This window comes from Symphalangus syndactylus, chromosome Y, assembly GCF_028878055.3.
Source record: "Symphalangus syndactylus isolate Jambi chromosome Y, NHGRI_mSymSyn1-v2.1_pri, whole genome shotgun sequence".
In the NCBI taxonomy this organism is placed as follows: domain Eukaryota; kingdom Metazoa; phylum Chordata; class Mammalia; order Primates; family Hylobatidae; genus Symphalangus; species Symphalangus syndactylus.
Window position 1 is genome coordinate 17,791,280 of NC_072448.2, and position 18,837 is coordinate 17,810,116.

At 36.8% G+C, this 18,837-nt stretch overlaps 1 long non-coding RNA gene across 1 annotated transcript; it reads left to right on the top strand.

Moving 5' to 3' along the window:
* Positions 1-7,536: 7,536 nt before the first annotated feature.
* LOC134736077 (uncharacterized) lies at positions 7,537-12,420 on the top strand. The gene is made up of 3 exons (XR_010119776.1): positions 7,537-7,604; positions 12,093-12,162; positions 12,298-12,420. It is a non-coding gene; the product is annotated as an uncharacterized lncRNA (long non-coding RNA).
* Positions 12,421-18,837: the final 6,417 nt, after the last annotated feature.

Here is an 18,837-nt window from a genome sequence, read left to right on the forward strand (position 1 = left end):
GACAAGTTTTAGCCTTGCCAGTTTGATATTGGTTGCTAAGCATAGTGGCTTATGTCTATGTTTTGTCACACGTATTTTGCTCTGACCAAAATGGAAAAAAAATACTTTTCCCTTTTGTTGTGGCTTGGCCCCCAGGGCTATAGTGCAGCCAGCTGGGTCATTAGGGAGTGTCAGGGAAAGGGAACAAAGAAACCTAGCATGCTGACAAAAGGGGAAGGATTTCTTACTAGCTAGGCTTCTGGTCTCTCTCTCTCTCTCTCTCTCTCTCTGCAAATCGGCTGAATGAATGGTAAAAATCACTGTTTATCTCCTTTGTAAAGTTTGATTAATGGAAGAAAGGATTTGTGAGGCTAGGCTTAAACTGTAGGAATCTAGTGTGCTTTGTGTGTCTTTCTGTGTTGTTCTGTCATAAAGAGGGGTACCTTAGGAAAGATTGGGGCCTAGGACCCCTATACACCTGGTTTTCAAGATGGCCCAGCAAACTGGTCAATTACAAATTTTGCTGCAGGGCGCAGAAAAATCTGTATGAGGTTTTCTTGTTGTCTTTTATGTCCTTGAGAGCTTGACCTTGTACCCATGTGGCCATGCTTTCTTTTTTCACAATGGTGACCTGGGTTTGAGGTTCAATTCCTGGCTTAGGGGATGAGTCATTTATCTTCTTCTGTGTATTTATATGCATTATGTGTGATATAAATATTAATTGTTTTAAAAGTAATAAGTGCATAAATCAAATATTTTGTAAGAAAAAAAGTGAAAAGTGTAATGCCTTTTAGTTCAAGTGACTTAAGTACTCTTTGGGAAATAAAGACCTTTTTAAAGATTATTGGTAAAATATAAATATCTTCAAAAATGTAAATATTTGCTCTAAATTATACAGGTCAGATATTAAATTTGCTAAATGCTTTAAGGTCATAAACTACTTCTTTGACTTTTGAAAATTGTTCAATTTATTTTGGAGAATTAAATTCTATGTAAGGCCTGAGACATGTGGACTTAGATGCTGGAAAGAGTCAGACTTTATCTGCACTTCTGCCTGGGTCAAAGGCTTCATACCTAGTACATAATTAAACTCCTTTACTTACCAAGGTTTTCACCAAAGTAAAAGTTGCTAAGGGATAACAGTGTAACATGTATTTGAGACTACTGAAGAAACAGTTTTACAAGCAAGGTCTATACAAAAAGTGAAATGAGGTTTTGGTAAAAGATTATCAGAAGGCATGGGAATGTGATTCTTTTTTTTTTTTTTTTTCCTAAAGGGTTAAAGGATTGTTTTAAGTTAAACAGGAAAAATCTGAAGGTTTAAGCAAATTGTGGAAAGTTTGAGAAAAATTAATTGGAAAAGAGACTCTGTGTGCAGACATTGAGCTAAAGTTAAAGCAGTATTTACTTTCTCCATAAACTAAACATTGGAGTAAAAGCACAACAGGTTGTTTTTAAAGCCAAAACCTGTTTATAATCTGCTCTTTAACAAAAACTTGTAAAGGGTTATAAAAGGTTTATAAAAATCTTACCTTATGGTCAAACTGATTAAAATTAAATACATTCGTCTATAAGGTTTTATTAAGAACTGGGTTTGACATCAATAATACATGAATGCAACAATGACGTTTGCTTTATTTGGTATAAAGGTCATATAGGAAGCATTATCAAATGTGAAATGGTGTTTAACTTTCTTTAGGTTATATTCATATAAATTTGTTATTAGTATGTTTTTCAAAATTGCGTTAGATTCCTATAATTCTAATATGCCTCAGTATATGTCATCAGTAATAATTATAATTGTTACATTAAATCATTGTATATGCAACAAAAGTAACCAAATTTCTTTGTCAATCGTGTTTTTAACTGTGGCTGTCCTAAGATGGTTTGACATCCATACACAATTGTTGTCTTGTTTTAGTCCTCTTTAGAAGGTGGTTTATAATCAGCTATAGAACTCTAACAGGTGTTCTTAAATACAGGTTTCTGATAACTTTGAAGATTGTGACACTAGAATAGAAGAAACAACTTTCAGAACTCTCATGGAAAACTGGAATGTTCATGAATATCAAACAGAACAGGAGTTAACTGCATGGACTGAACTACAGAAGCCATTCACAGCTTGGAGCAATTAAGTAAAGTATACTCCTATAAACAAAATTTGGAGCATATTTGTTTCTCTCTACCTATTTCTCCAGAATTTGGAAACTATTTGTAAGTATTCTTAATTTATGGCAATATAGTTATTTGCCTAAATGCAATAAGGATCTGTTTCTCTTTGTAACAAGACACAGTTGGAGAAACTGGTTATTTTACCAGTGCTTTCACTGGAATGGCATGTTTTCCTTTAAGGAATCAAATTTGACTTGTAAAGCCAATAAAAGACCCTTGGAGAACTGGCCTCATATCTTGCCTACACAGTCCCTTTACAGGGTTTCTGACCTGTGGTAAGTAAAGAATGTCACTTTCTAACAAGTCCAGGAGCCCCAAGTTATCTTAGGATCTCAAGAGGAGAAGAATTTACCCAACTCATAGGTATCTGAGGGTACAAACTCACGGCAGGGCTTGGCTCTAAAAAAGTCTTATCTAAGAATCCTTTTATGGAACAGAGTTTCATCCAAACCAATTTAAAAAGAGCTTATGTGAAAAATAATTATTCTTGCTGCACTTTATACAAATAATCAGGCCAAGGATAATAAAGCAAATGGATCTTATCATGATTTGTCTTTATTAAAAATAGAAAACTGGAGAGAACTATTATGTTTCAAGAACTATGGTACACTTATTATTAAATTCTAGTCTCACCAGTTGTTTTTAAGTTTGTTTCTGAAATTTAGGCTAATGCTCCTTATTCGTGTAAACCAACCAGGATCTCTGATGGCTGCTCAGAAGAAACAAGAGGGTTGGGTAATGTAAAAATCTGAATCGGTATTCTAATTCTTGGCATATACTGGAATCATGTAGTAACCCCATATTAGCTTGGTTCCAACAGTTGTCCAGTTCATGGAAAGTCTTCTAATTTAGTTTACTTGGGCCATGTTACTTATTTTGCTTTTCTTTTGTGGAATATATTGCTGTTGTACTCTTTATGTAGCAATGAGGATAAGCTTACTCAACATTTTCTTAAACACTTATTAATCTCCCAGATATCACCCGTTGTCAGAACTAAAGAGGTATGAATGGCCCTCACCATACTGATGCTTTCTGACTGAGTGCCTCTCTACTCTGAATATGAGAGACTCTCATATTTAGACAGGAATATCATTGCCCCTATTCAGCCTGAAGAAGTTACAGAAGATGGATGTCCATCTCTCTGCAACCCTTAGGATTAAGGGTGCTCTTATAAAAGGGAGGGGGAAAATGTCAGAGGTGTTAGAGTCAGAGCAACTCCATCTTGAATAGGAGTTAGGTAAAATGAGGCTGAGACCTACGGGGCTGCATTCACAGACAGTTAAAACATTCCAAGTCACAGGATGACAGAGGAGGTTGGCACAAGATAAAGGTCATAAAGACCTTGCTGATAAAACGGGTTGCAGTAAAGAAGCCAGCCAAAACCCACCAAAACCAAGATGGCGATGAGAGTGACTTCTGGTTGTACTCACTGCTACTCTCCCACCAGCACCAGGACAGTTTACAGGTGCCATGGCAACATCAGGAAGTTACCCTATATGGTCTAAAAAGTAGAGGCCTGAATATGGGATAGCCATATTCAGGCTACTATGGAGTAGTAGTACTATGGAGTAGCCACTCTTTTATTCCTTTACTTTATAAACTTGCTTTCACTTTACTCTATGGACTCGCCCTGAATTCTTTCTTGAAGAAGATCTGAGAACCATCTCTTGGGGTCTGGATCTGGACCCCTTTCCTTTAACAGTCTCACCACTTGCTAGTAAGTTTCTTACAAAATTGTTATTTTTCTGGTCTTATAAACTGTTCATTAATTTATAGAATAGACTTTACACATAAATGATGCCAGTACAATTAAACTGAGTGACAATATTTGAAACTGTTCACTATACTTTTCTAGATAAATCTATCTCAATAGTTATACTTTAAGGAGTTATAATTCTATCTTTCTGTCACAAACAGCAATTTTTCAAAACGGCTTGAGGGAATCCACATACTCATAACACACATTTACACTCAAATTTTGGGGATAATAATATATTGAATATCCCCCCCTTAATTAAAACAAGTTTCTTTTTGGATAAATTGTAGGTAATTTTTAGTTCAATACTCTTCGACAGGAACACACAAGCTTAAGTTAACTGTATTATAGTTCTGACTACTTTTACTGCTGGCGGAGAATCTGTATGGGTCTGCAGCAACCTCAATTCTTGCCTTCTCAGAAGACAGAATTCGACAGAGGGGCATAAGGCAGAAAGAGAACCTGAGGCAAATTTTAGAGCAGAAGTGAAAGTTTATTAAAAAGCTTTAGAGCAGGAATGAAAGGAAGTAAAGTACACTTGGAAGAGGGCCAGGCTGGCGACTTGAGAGATCAAGTGTGCGGTTGGACCTTTTGAGTTGAAGTTTTATTTGTTGGCATATTTCTGGGGTCTTGCGTCCCTTCTTCTCAATTCTTCCCTTGGGGTGGGATGTTTGCATGTGCCTTGGCCTGCTAGCGCTTGGGAGGTGAACATGTACAGTGAATTTACCGGAGCTGTATGCATGCTCACTTGAGGCATTCTTCCCTTACCAGTCGAATGTTCCTAGAATGTCATGGACCAGTTAAATTTTGCCATTTTGCCTCTTAATGATCATGCTTGCGTCCACTCACCCAGCTCCTGAGATCTTATCAGGAAGCTACTGAACACCAATTTCAGGGTTTTTTTTCTATCTATCAGGACACTGCCTTTCCCTGGTGTCAGCTATGACCAATTATTATTTTAGAGAGGCAGTTAATCACCTGATGGTCACTTGACATTCGTGGTGTGTGTGGGTGTCTGTGTGTGTGTGTGTGTGTGTGTCTGTGTGTGTGTGTGTGTGTAGTGGGGTGAGCCCTCTCCTGCCCCGCTCATGCCTGACTAGCTACCTACTGTAACATTTCTTGTTTCTTTTTTAAAAAATAGTGTCCAGAATTATGATGATCACTACCAAAATATCAAAATCAGAAGCTCTTGAATATTTATTCAGCCAATTATCAATTATTAACAACAGAAGCTCATTACATTTAGTTATTTAGAAGTATATATTGAGATTCAGTTTTCCCCTCAGATTTTCCCTTCTATGAGTTCCATATTGATATTTTTCTATAGTCAGTAATGGTGGTGTATGCTTTACATTGTTCTTTTCAAGCAAAGTTTATGAGAAACATAACCTAAGTTGAAATTTTGGAGTTTTGAGCATTAATTTTTATTCACGTTGAAGTGAAATGAGAACTTTTTGTGAGTAAATTTTGCAGCTGTCCACTCTAGTTCTTCTGTGACCATGTGTGCAGGTGAGGTTATCACAGAAGTCCTCAGATGAGTTCACTAGAGAGTGATGACTCTGCCTTCCCTCGGGTGATTTGTTACATGATGAACATAGTGTATGTGAAGTTCAGTTTTTTGTCAGATTATGTAACCTTGAATTCACTGCTGCCTTCATCAAAACTTTGGCTGTGCAATCAGTATTCCTTGAGGACTTAATAAAAATAAAGTTTATTCACTTGAGGAGTTAAAAAAAATACATATGCCTAAGACTCACCTATAGAAATTCTGATTCTGTTATTTGGGGATAGGAATATGGCAACTCTATTTTTCTTTTAAAACCTATGGTTGATTCTGAAAAATAATGAGGATTAGAAACTACTTTTATAAGTACTTTAAGTTACATTCCTGAATCATGTCAGAGAACCTCAAACTCCCAATTGCCAGAAAAAGCTGTAAATTTGATTTGAACTTTTTTAGGAGACAAAACTCTGAGGCTGCACATATTAGAATAGTCTCACCCAACCTCCATTGAGTCTATTTGGATTATGGGCTTGGGGTGAGACCTGGAGCATCATGATGGTACAGAATGTACTGCACATTGAGGTACTTCATTACATGTGATCCTGTCTAGATAGTGGGGCAGGTAAAGATTCCCAAACCATGCCAAGACCCTCTCCCTATTGAACTCGTCTCCACTGACACCCCTGTGAACTGCCCCCACAACCCCCACTTCCTCCAGGAGTCAGATCAGACTCTGGTTCCCACATTATTTTGTTTGAATCTCTATTAACAGCTTTTATTATCCTGATGGGTTAGAGTTAGCCATGTGTTTCTTGGTCTTTCCCTGAGTCTTCCCTTTGAGTACACAGACATTGACTTTCCAGCATTTTTCCCATCGACATCATCCAACATGATGTCTTTCAAAAAGGTGTGTTCAGTGATGTTCCTAGATCCCAAATATAAGCTGAATCCTAAGAACATAACTGATATTGCTTTGTTTGCAAAGTTAATATGCAATCAGTCATAACAATTGCCTTCTTGAATTGGTTTTTTATTACTTGTCACAATTAATACTGTAACAAATTTTCACACACTTAGTGGCTAAAACAACACAAACTTATTATCTCACAGTTCTGTAGGTCAGAAATCCAGGTAGAATTTACTGGTTCCTCCACATACCACCTTCCAAAGCCAAAATCAATGTGTCAGCTTACTCTTATTTTGTTGTGCTAGGATAGGATCCACTTAGCTCATTTAAGTTGTTGGCTACACTCAGTGTCTTGCAGTTGTAGGCCCCAGTGCCTATTACTATGCTGGCTGTCACCTGGCAGCCTCTCTCAGCTCCTGAAGACCACTTGCATTCTTTGTCTTGTCTCCAGCCAACAAGCAGGAGTCCTTTTTATGCATCTGGTACCCTGATCTCCCTTTCTGATGTATGTCTCCTGTCTCTAGCTTGAAAAATGTTCTCTCCTTTTAAGTGCGTATATGATGCGATTGGGCCCTGGTGATCCAAAATAATCTCCCATTGTAATTATATCTGCAAAGTGTGTTTTGTTATGAAACATAAAATATTCACAGATTTTAGGGTTTTAGGGAATGGACATACTTGGGGATGGTTTTTCTACCTACTAGACTTTTGTACACCTATTGTCACTCTCCTTTTTCCCCTGTCCATTTGCTATTTACCACTGTAACTCATGAGGATTTCTGCCATCACGTATCACTTTTTCATAGAGCTAGTCTAATTATATTAGTCAGGGTTATCCAGGATGGATGGATGGATGGATGGATGGATAGATAGATAGATAGATAGATAGATAGATAGATAGATAGATAGATAGACGGACAAGTGGTAATTCATTAGGGGAAGTGGCTCATGGTATTACGTAGTCTGAGAAGTCAGTCTCATGATAGGCTCTGTGCAAGCTGGAGACCCTGGGTTGCAGATAGCCTGGCTTGGTCCAAGTCTAAAGGCATCAGAACCGGGGAAGCCAAAGGTATAACTCTCTGTCCAAGGCTAAATAAGGCAGGAGAGCCTTAGAAGCTGCTGGCACAAGTCACAGAGTCCAAAGGCCAAAAAGCCTAGAGTTCTAATGTCCAAGGGCAGGGTAAGAAGGGTCTCCCTGCTCCAGGAGCAACAGAATTCACCTTTTCTTTGCCTTTTTGTTCCACAGGGACCCCCAGCCTACTGGATGGTTTCTAATCACCTTGAAGGTGAATCTTTCCAATCAGTCCACTGAGGCACATGCCAATCTCCTCAGAAACACCCTCGTAAATACACCCAGAAATAATGGTTTTCCATCTATCTAGGTTATTTCTTAATCCAGTCAAAATGACACCAAAAATTAACCATTACACTAATGCTTAATCAAAAGGCTGGTGAGATGCTACCTCTTTAGGTAGACTCTGATAGATAGCTGGGAACTGTTGATACCACAACCTCTCTTGCCTCCCAGAGAAATACTGATACTTTGAATCTAGTTTTCTTCTTTCTTATTCTTATTCTAACTAAGCCTTAGCACACCATGATCCAGAATATACTGGCTTCATATTTGATTACCTCTGAGCTCATAACATGTCTTCACTTTAGAAGCTGCAGAGAATATTTTTCTGAATTTATATAAATACTTTTTCTTATTAACTCACAAGAATGAGCATGAGTCATTTAAAATGTGTGATTCCCAGTGGATTTAATCTATAATTTGTTCTTTAAATGCAGAAAAATAAATGGGATATTGAAGATGTGTTCTCCTGGAGTTTACCAAAAGAAAACAATGTATATTTAAATTGCAACTTCAAGATTTGTTTCACTTTAAAAAGAACCAACCCCGTCCTAAAATACAATAGCATTTTGTGTTAAAGGCTAAATTACTAAAACACATTTATTTAAAATAAAATCATAATAGTCTCAAGAGCTGCATCTTATCACACTTATTTGTCACCAAAAAATAGTGTTGTGTACAGATGGCAGCAATGATGTAATGTAATATATGTCAAGAATATTTGTTAAGATAACACTGGGGGCCAAGGCTTTACAGCAACTGCAGTCCTTTCTTGGTGAGCTTGCTTTTAAAAAATGATTTCTCATCCATTCAGACAGGTTCTTTTGCTGAAAGTCTCCAAAGACTATTTCATTATTGTACCTTTTCAATGACTTTCCATAAAGGAATACAAGATGTGAATCTGGCTTTTAATATGTACCATTTAAAGTAGTTATCAATGATACATTAGTCATTCCATACAGTGCCCCTGTGAGGTGGGTGAGTGAATAATTATAGGTGACCTTCAGACAAGTGAGGATCTAATGTAGCCCTGAAGGCTTCTAAGTATGGAGTGTTTTCTTTGATGAGTGAGTAATCACTGAGTCATTAGCATGACATTTGAGAAGTCATTAGGGATTTGTAAGTAAAACAAACCTATTTTTCTTAGTCATGATAATGGGCTACTGTTCTTACCTGTAATGCTGGATTTTAGCTTTTTCTTTTCTTATCTCAAGATTTATCACTTAATGGGTATATTTTCCTTCAGGAAAGGACCAACTTTGTGGAGCTATCAGAAGCAACAATGTTTAATAAAAACATTTTTTTTCAATTGTAAAACAAAAGAAAAAGACAAGAAAAAAATGGATTCCTACTTTCTCTTCCATGGTTAATTTCAAAAACAATAACAACAAAAAAGCCATTTTAAAGCAATTCTAAATGTTTAACTTCAGTTTATAAAACTGACCTGTTCAGTTGCCTTGAATGAATCATTTATCCTGTTAGTTACTTCATTAAATCTGTCAAACTATCTCAGCTTCTCTGGAGGCTGAAGCAGGAGGATCACTGGCGCACAGGAGTTTGAGGCTGCAGTGATCTATGACCATGCCACTGCACTCCAGCCTGTATGACAGGGTAAGACCCTGTCTCAGAAAAAAAAAAAAAAAAAAGACTATGAACAGTGTATGGAAAGACATTTGCCATCCATTTTTGTATCCCACATACCCTGAATAGGGTAGGTGCTTAATAAGTACTTGTTGAATAATGATGCCAATTTCTTTTTGTATTCACTTTTATTCAATAACCTCTTTCTCTCTCTACCTCAAAGTTATAGGAAAGGAAGGGAAACTAAGTGGGGAGTGGGTGAAGCATTCTCTGCTTTTGATACTTTTTTCTGGTTGAGTCACATTCAAGAAAAGAAACAATTTAGGCAGTAAGGGATTGAGTACTCACTCTACCAACATTTATTTTTGCTTATCCAATGCACAAAAAGAATGATGAGAAATCATTTCTCTCTAGTTTAATGTTATTTCCCATTTTTTATTTCCATATTTATTCCAACCTGTTAACTTTATTTCTTCTTCCCTGTGATGATCTCCCCAGATTCCCTCTTCTGCAGCATTTTCTCTTCTTGTTATTCAATTAACAAGAGACCCTAGGATAACAACCTTTCATCTTTATAGACTAATTGTCCTTTTTTTCTTAGACATAAAAAACTAGATAGGCATACAAATATACATCAATTGAGTTGTGGAGGTTAAAAACGATTCACTTTTCTTACTTTCATCTTTTCTTCATTTTCCTCATGCTTTTTTTCTATTTATGTTTTCAATGCCCTTCTTCAATTTTATTTCTTTCTGTTCTTTAGAGATAATTACCAGTGTGTCACTTTTTACACTCAATCTCCAAGGCAGAAGCTACTTCATAATTAGTTTGAATAGTTATGCCAACCTGAACAGTCCTTGGCAGCAGTTTAGTTAGGTACTAGAAGCATATGGTAAGGATTTTGTTCAGTATATAGCAGAATCAATAAGGTATTGATCTAAATTTATTTATTGTAACAACACCTGAAAGCAAGCTTTCATTTAAAGCAAGACACACTTGCCTTAATCAGATGGTAAATAATTGCAACAACTAAGAGAAATTGAATTGCTTTACTCAGAAATTGCATCATTTATTAAAGGAGGGGACACAATATGACTGAAATTGTCTTCCAACTCCTTCAGATTGGTTTGCCCTATATTAGGAACAAGCAAAAAAAGACTGATAAGAAGAGCCTTTATCATTTCATCTGGAGGATACTTATAAGGTCTAACTATCAATCAACAAAAACTCTTGTTCATACATCGATTCATTCATTCATTTACTGATTGAAGAAACATTTATTGAGCTACTAGCATGTGTCAGGGCACTGTGCTAAGAACTAAGACAATTTTTTTTTGCTTATCCACAAAAATTTGCTTATTACAAATTTTTGTCTTAGTTTGGGCAAAATCACACAGTGAGTAAGTAGCAGAGATAAGATAAGAATACTGACCTCTTTCTTCTATGAGTCCTAAGTGAAAAGTCTTACAGTGGAAATTTCCAAACTCATTTACTGAGAAAGCAGCTGTACAAAATCAGCCAAGCTTAATATAAAATAAAATGGAGAGTTTTTTTATAGCTAATTTATTGTTTACCTATTTTTTAAATGCACCATGTTTAGTTTCCATGGAATCTGTGAATTTGTGGGGAACATAGTGTACTTTTCTAAGGTCAGATGCTTAAGTTCTTTCAAACATCTGACCTAAGAGTTAAAGTGAGAGACAGGATGATTAAATGGAAAGTGGGTGGAACAGGCAGCGTGGATACTCCATGCTGAAAATGTGTGGCCTTAAAATTTTTGAAGGGTCTTTTGAGTTAGCTGATGTAATTGCTTCTAAAGCTCTAAACTCACCACAGTAAGTAGAGCTGCTTTTAAATGTGCCCACAGTCCCGGAATTTTCTCTTCACTCCCCTTTACCACCTGGTTATACTGACACACAGTTATACAACTAAACTCAACACAGGTAGGAAATAAACTACAAGGTCCTGTTTTCTTTCCCTACTCTCTCATCTATAGTAGTTCTTCTCATTTCCTATTTCTGAAAAATGGGCATCTTCCCATGTACCTCACACTACTATGCAAATAAATTAATAAATGAAAATAAGTCGGCTAGGTATGGTGGCTCACGCTTGTAATCCCAGCACTTTGAGAGGCTGAGGCAGGAGGATCAGCTGAGGTCAGAGTTTGAGACCAGTCTGGCCAACATGGTGAAACCCCATCTCTACTAAAAATACAAAAATTAGCCGGGCATGGTGGTGCACGCCTGTAATCCCAGCTACTCAGGAGGCTGAAGCAGGATAATAGCTTGAACCCAGGAGCCAGGAAGCAGAGGTTGAAGTGAGCTGAGATCACACCATTGCATTCTAGCCTGGGCGACAGAATAAGACTCTGTCTCAAAAAAGAAATAATATAAAAAAGTCTATGCAAAGTCCTATTCAAATATGATAATGCAATTTAAATTTCCTAATCGTTCATTCTGAAGGGCAACGTTGGTAAAGGGGAAAGTATTCAATGCTTATCTAACAGTCTTGCAGGAGTTGCGCTTATATAACTAGGAACCAAATCACTTTTGATATTTTTGGCGTGTTTGTACCTTTTTGAAAAAATGTTTTGAGAAAGCCATAAATGAGACATTTGTAGATACAGTTATAATTGTCAATATTCTTAAAGAAAGTAATATAAATTTGAGGGGAAAGACTCCCTCTCACTCTGTAAGCTTCTAATAGTGAATCTAGCTCAGATGAATAAGAAAATTATTATTGAGCAAACATTTTAGTGATACTATTCCTTTTGCTTCCACCTTTTCTCCGCAATACATGTGAAAGCCAGTTACCTGATGATATTATTCTTTATCTGCAGTTTCCGGCTGGCAAAGGAACACCCAAGGATTCCATGACAATACTTCATATTTCAAGCCTATAACTTCAGGGTAATAATGTCTTATATTTGTAATATGCTTTCATGTTTCACAATTTACAAAGAATTTTTACATGAATTGACTTTTTGTTTCTTAAAAAAGTCACTTAAGATGGGTAAGTCAAGAATCCTTCCTTTCATTTTACAGATGAGCCATGTGATGTCAGAAGTGTGATGTGCCATGCTCCACTACAGACAGGAAGTGGAATAGCCAGGAACTTGAATCCAAGCCTTCTCATGCCAAAATTCTCCTTTGATAAGTGAAGGGACCCTCATCACTCCAAAGGTAAATGAAATCATTATGTAGCAAATGAAGACCCAAGGAACATTTTTATCGACTCTCTATTGCTGAATATTTGTTTTTTTTTTTTTTTTTCTGTAAATCTTTCTCGGATCGATTCTTTGTTTTACAATGCAAGCTCATCCCACGATATATTAAAGAAAAACAAATAAATTGAATTTTTGATTCTAGAAGAATATATGGAGGGTTTAATTCAGTCGGTTTAATCTCTTACAACCAAGAACCCTAATAAACTGTGACAAATACATTATCAGTGAAACTGGCAAGTTGTTTAACTTATTGTCTTAAAGTTTTTTAACTTTAAAATGGGGATTATAATGATACCTACCTCAGATAATCATATGAGAACTAAATAATTTAATACGTATAATGCTCTTACTAAAGTGCCTGGCACACAACAGGCACTATGATGGTTATCAGTGATTAACTATTATTAGTGAATAGGTTATAATGATAACACATTAACTGGTGCTTTAATTATTCCAAGTAGTTTTAAAATCACATGAATTTAAATAAACTTTCTTTTTCTTTTCTTTAAGATTTTCACATATTATTTCAAAGGCTGAGGTTTTCAAACAGAAAAGATAAGTTTTATTAAGATTAAGTAACCTCCAGGGTTAGAGTTTAGAAAAGAAGGTCAGTGCTACAAATCCTGAGTGTGTTTTGGACTTACAGATTTTTAGATATTTCGACCTAGGAGCATCCTGGCAGTTTCAGACTAAGCATAGAGTGCTCTCTTGCTTCAGTAATTGGCACTTAGAGTAATAATTATATCAATCATGCTGTCCAGAAACATACAGTATTTAGACTTAATGGGAAGAAAACAACTTATTAGAAAAATTCTGTTAATAATGTTAATCTTCTATATTAAGCCCCTGTGCATATATCAACAGAAATGAATGATCACATTTGAGAGACTAAAAGTTCACCTCAATTCATGATTCTGTTCACTGCATTATCTTACCAATGAGGCCCAGTCTTCAGGGAATTGACAGCTTATTAGTTATTCATTTTGAAATAAAACCTCTTTTTTGTAGGATACGGAGTTTAGATAGGAAATAGATGGATTAATGGCTAATTTTAAAAGGAAGAAGGGAGGGAGAGAGGAAGGAGAGAAGAAAGGAAAAGAGAGAAGGGAAGGTGAAAGGGGTGGAGGGAGGGAAGAATGGAGGAAGGCAGGAAGAATTGAGAATTCTTTTAGTTTCAAATAACAGGTAAAGAAAAACAAACCTCCAGCTAGTTTAAGAAAATTTACTTTGTGAATACTCAAGTGTCTCACACAACTAAAGACCACAAATGCATATGAGTGTTGAGGATGATTAGAACTAGAGTGAAGGTACCATCAAGAATTTTTGTCCATTTTTTTTAATGTGGGAAACAAGACTGTGAACAGTTCCTAAATTTTACATTTAAGAATCAACCGTACCATGGAGATTGACTTGATATTTTCTTTGTCCAAGACCACAGTTCCTAGGGAAGGGATTTACTGGTCTAGATTTAGTGAAGTTGGAGCCTCAGTCCCACTCACTGTGACTGGAGTGGGAAGGGAAAGAAGTGGGGCATTGTAATCAGCCCAGTTTGGGTGAATTATATAGTCTTCAACCAATCACCTATGGTCAGGGGTCAGAGTCATTACTAATTTGCTTGTGCCTGCTCCCACTATGTGAAGGTAAGGGAGAATAGTTGCTAGAAAAGGGGTATAGACAGGTAGCCCTATTGCATCCTACTGAAATTCATTTGTTTATAAAACATTCATACAACTAATGTTTAATGAGCAACATCTATGTTCTAGGTGCTGGGGGTACAGCAATAAACAAAGCAAACACACTGAACTTATAGAGAGCTTGCATTGTTTTTATTAGACAATGATTTCAGAACACTATGGTTACTATTCCCATGATTTTACACCCACCTCCAGAGAATTTAAACTATCCAAAGTTTTTGTTTGTTTAATTTTTTAAACTTGGAGCTAAAATTAGTTCTTACACCATTAAATTTGAACACAGTAGAAAGATTTGGTTTTGGATGATACACTGCTACTTTTGGTTGATCAAAGTCTGAAGTGTCTACCAGGAGGTTGCATGTTTCAATGTTAGTGTTTTTTACCCACTTTTTTCTTAGGTTTTCTTTTTTTCTTTTCTTTTTAGATCTCTCTACTTGTTCCTCAAAGGAGCAGTCTATTTTTAATTTGGTAAGTAAGTTATAGCCTTGGAACCTAATTTGGTAAGGCTTCTGAGACTTGATCAACTTGGCCTTTCTTTTTTTTTTTATGTTTTAAATTTTTTTTTTTTTATTATTATACTTTAGGTTTTAGGGTACATGTGCACAATGTGCAGGTTTGTTACATATGTATCCATGTGCCATGTTGATTTCCTGCACCCATTAACTCGTCATTTAGCATTAGGTATATCTCCTAATGCTGTCCCTCCCCCCTCCCCCACAACCCACAACAGTCCCCGGAGCGTGATGTTCCCCTTCCTGTGTCCATGAGTTCTCATTGTTCAATTCCCACCTATGAGTGAGAACATGCGGTGTTTGGTTTTTTGTCCTTGCAATAGTTTACTGAGAATGATGTTTTCCAGTTTCATCCATGTCCCTACAAAGGACATGAACTCATCATTTTTTATGGCTGCATAGTATTCCATGGTGTATATGTGCCACATTTTCTTAATCCAGTCTATCGTTGTTGGACATTTGGGTTGGTTCCAACTCTTTGCTATTGTGAATAGTGCCACAATAAACATACGTGTGCATGTGTCTTTATAGCAGCATGATTTGTAGTCCTTTGGGTATATACCCAGTAATGGGATGGCTGGGTCAAATGGTATTTCTAGTTCTAGATCCCTGAGGAATCGCCACACTGACTTCCACAATGGTTGAACTAGTTTATAGTCCCACCAACAGTGTAAAAGTGTTCTTATTTCTCCACATCCTCTACAGCACCTGTTGTTTCCTGACTTTTTAATGATGGCCATTCTAACTGGTGTGAGATGGTATCTCACTGTGGTTTTGATTTGCATTTCTCTGATGGCCAGTGATGATGAGCATTTCTTCATGTGTTTTTTGGCTGCATAAATGTCTTCTTTTGAGAAGTGTCTGTTCATGTCCTTTGCCCACTTTTTGATGGGGTCGTTTGTTTTTTTCTTGTAAATTTGTTTGAGTTCATTGTAGATTCTGGATATTAGCCCTTTGTCAGATGAGTAGGTTGCAAAAGTTTTCTCCCATTCTGTAGGTTGCCTGTTCACTCTGATGGTAGTTTCTTTTGCTGTGCAGAAGCTCTTTAGTTTAATTAGATCCCATTTTTCAATTTTGGCTTTTGTTGTCATTGCTTTTGGTGTTTTAGACATGAAGTCCTTGCCCATGCCTATGTCCTGAATGGTATTGCCTAGGTTTTCTTGTAGGATTTTAATGGTTTTAGGTCTAACATTTAAGTCTTTAATCCATCTTGAATTAATTTTTGTATAAGGTGTAAGGAAGGGATCCAGTTTCAGCTTTCTACATATGGCTAGCCAGTTTTCCCAGCACCATTTATTAAACAGGAAATCCTTTCCCCATTGCTTGTTTTTGTCAGGTTTGTCAAAGATCAGATAGTTGTAGATATGCGGCATCATTTCTGAGGGCTCATGGGAAGTCTCACATGTCAGGCCTCTGAGAAGTTCATGACCATTTTAGCTAAACTTCCTTTGATAAGTGCAGAGAAGATTAGGGCACATAAAACAGGCTAGTGGAGGCTGGTCACGGTGGCTCACGCCTGTAATCCCAGCACTTTGGGAGGCCGAGGCGGGGGGATCACTTGAGGTCAGGAGTTTGAGACCAGCCTGGCCAAGATGGTGAAACCCCATCTCTACTAAAAATGCAAAAATTAGCAGGGGGTGGTGGTATGTGCCTGTAGCCCCAGCTAGTCGGGAGGCTGAAGCAGGAGAATCGCTTGAACCTGGGAGGCGGAGGTTGCAGTGAGCCGAGATTGTGCCACTGCAGTCCAGCCTGGGCCACAGAGTGATAATCTGTCTAAAAAAAAAAGCCAGGTTGGTGGAGTGGAGTGTTCTTCCTGAGGTCAGATGTCCAATTTTATGTTCTGAGAAGAAAGCTAAAACCACTGGCTTTCGGGTGAAGAGAGGGCTGCCATCCTAATGTGAGAAAATGCCAGGCATTATGCAGTATATGAAGGCATAAAAGGCATTAGTAGCAGAGTGGAAATACTTTTGAAATAGTACTCAGTCAATAAAAGGAAATGAGATGAAGCCTCATCTCAGCTAGGAAGAACCAGAGAGTGTAATTATCTGTAAAAATATTTTATTCAATTTGTTTCATAAGACAAAATTGTCATCTATAAAAAAATTAGGTCCTATTCATGAACAGACACTTCTCAAAAGAAGACATTCATGCGGCCAACAAACATGAAAAAAGGCTCAACACCATTGATCATTAGAGAAATGCACATCAAAACTACAATGAGCTACCGTCTCACGCCAGTCAGAATGGCAATTATTAAAAAGTCAAGAAACAACAGATGCTGGCAAGGCTATGGAGAAATAGGAATGATTTTACACTGTTGGTGGGAATGTAAATTAGTTCAACCATTGTGGAAGACAGTGTGGTGATTCTTCAAAGACCAAGAACCAGAAATACATTTGACCCAGTAATCCCATTACTGGGTATATACCCAAATGAATATAAATCATTCTATTAAAAAGATACATGCATGTGTATATTCATTGCAGCACTATTCACAATAACAAAGACATGGACTCAACCTAAATGCCCATCAGTGATAGACTGGATGAAGAAAATGTAGCACATAAAACCATGAAATACTATGCAGCCATAAAAAGGAACAGGATCATGTCCTCTTCAGAGGCATGGATGTAGCGCAAAGGCATTATCCTTAGCAAACCAATGCAAGAGACAGAAAACCAAACACTGCATGTTCTCACTTATAAATGGGAGCTGAATAATGAGAACACATGGACCCAGGGAGGGGAACAGCACACACTGGGGCCTGTCCAGGGGTGGAGCCGGGGGAAGGAGAGTATCAGGATAAATGGTTAATTCATGTGGGGCTTAATACATAGGTGGTGGGTTGATAGGTGCAGCAAACCACCATGGAACACATTTGTGGTTGTGACAAACCTACGTTCTCCATATGTATCCTGGAACTTAAAACAAAATTAAATGAAATTTTTAAAAATGAGGTTTTATTGAAAGAAAAAATGAAGAATGTTATTTGCGAACTTCCCATTATTAATGATTTATTAGCATTAAAGATATTCACCATTAAAAGAAAATTTTCTTAACTGAAATGTTAAAGAATGTATTAAAGAAGGCCCTGCTTCCTGATTTTGCTGAATTAGTGGTTTTCAAAGATGTAAAAGTGCAAGTAATTTCTAAATCAAATACACGAAATGGTGAAAATATTTTTTTAATTTAAGAGACATAGAGTGCCGTTGACCAGTTTGAAATAATTGTCTCTAGCTCATAGTAGAGACCAATAAAGTTTAAGTGGATTGTACCTTATAGTTTGGTAAGTTATTTTACTTCTTTTGTGGTTTAAGATGGAATGTATAATAAATAGGACACTCATCAGCTTTTTTAAAGGAGGCAATATAAAATACTGCACTAGACAAATTACTCTAGATTTGAATGGCAATATTTCCATTTGTCCAATGTTCTTCAACACTACGTACTATTATGTTTAATGAGAGAGAAAGAACTTTTAAATTACACATTATTTTGCATATAGAATGTATGCAATGCATTTATTTAAATGAATTGTGCTAAATTATACAAGAAGAACTTATACACACTGGGTTCCTCTTGACTCAAATATCCCTGGAAGTTGAAGTGTTTTGCATGCTGGTCAGTATTTCTGCATTTGCACGTAGCCAGAAGATTGATTGCCACTCAAAATCATCAGCAGCAGACCCATAAAGTATGTGTTCCTCTCTGTGGTATTTCTGTGTTTTGCTACAAGCAAAACTCTGTAAAATAAACACAACTCTCGTTGCATTAGTTCTAGTTCATATCTAGTTCATATCCAGATGATATTAAAAATAGGGTTTTTCACAAGGTAAGCAACAGGGAAATTACATTTCCTAGATTCAGGTTCCCTGCACAATTTCCGAGTGATGTAGCATCAACATCAGGCAAGGCATTTTATTTTATGACAATGTGTTTACACATATATTAAGGGTGGAATTTTCAGCACCCTGAATGGGATTTGAGATTCAGTTCTTGCTTATCATACCCGTGGACGCTTGTGTATAGTTGTGTCTCTTAAATGAGTCCAGTGTTTATTTTTGTTCCTCTTTGGTTTAAACTATCCCCCCACCAAAAAAACAAACAACCATTTAGATGATATTTTAAGTGCCAAAAGGACACATTAATTAA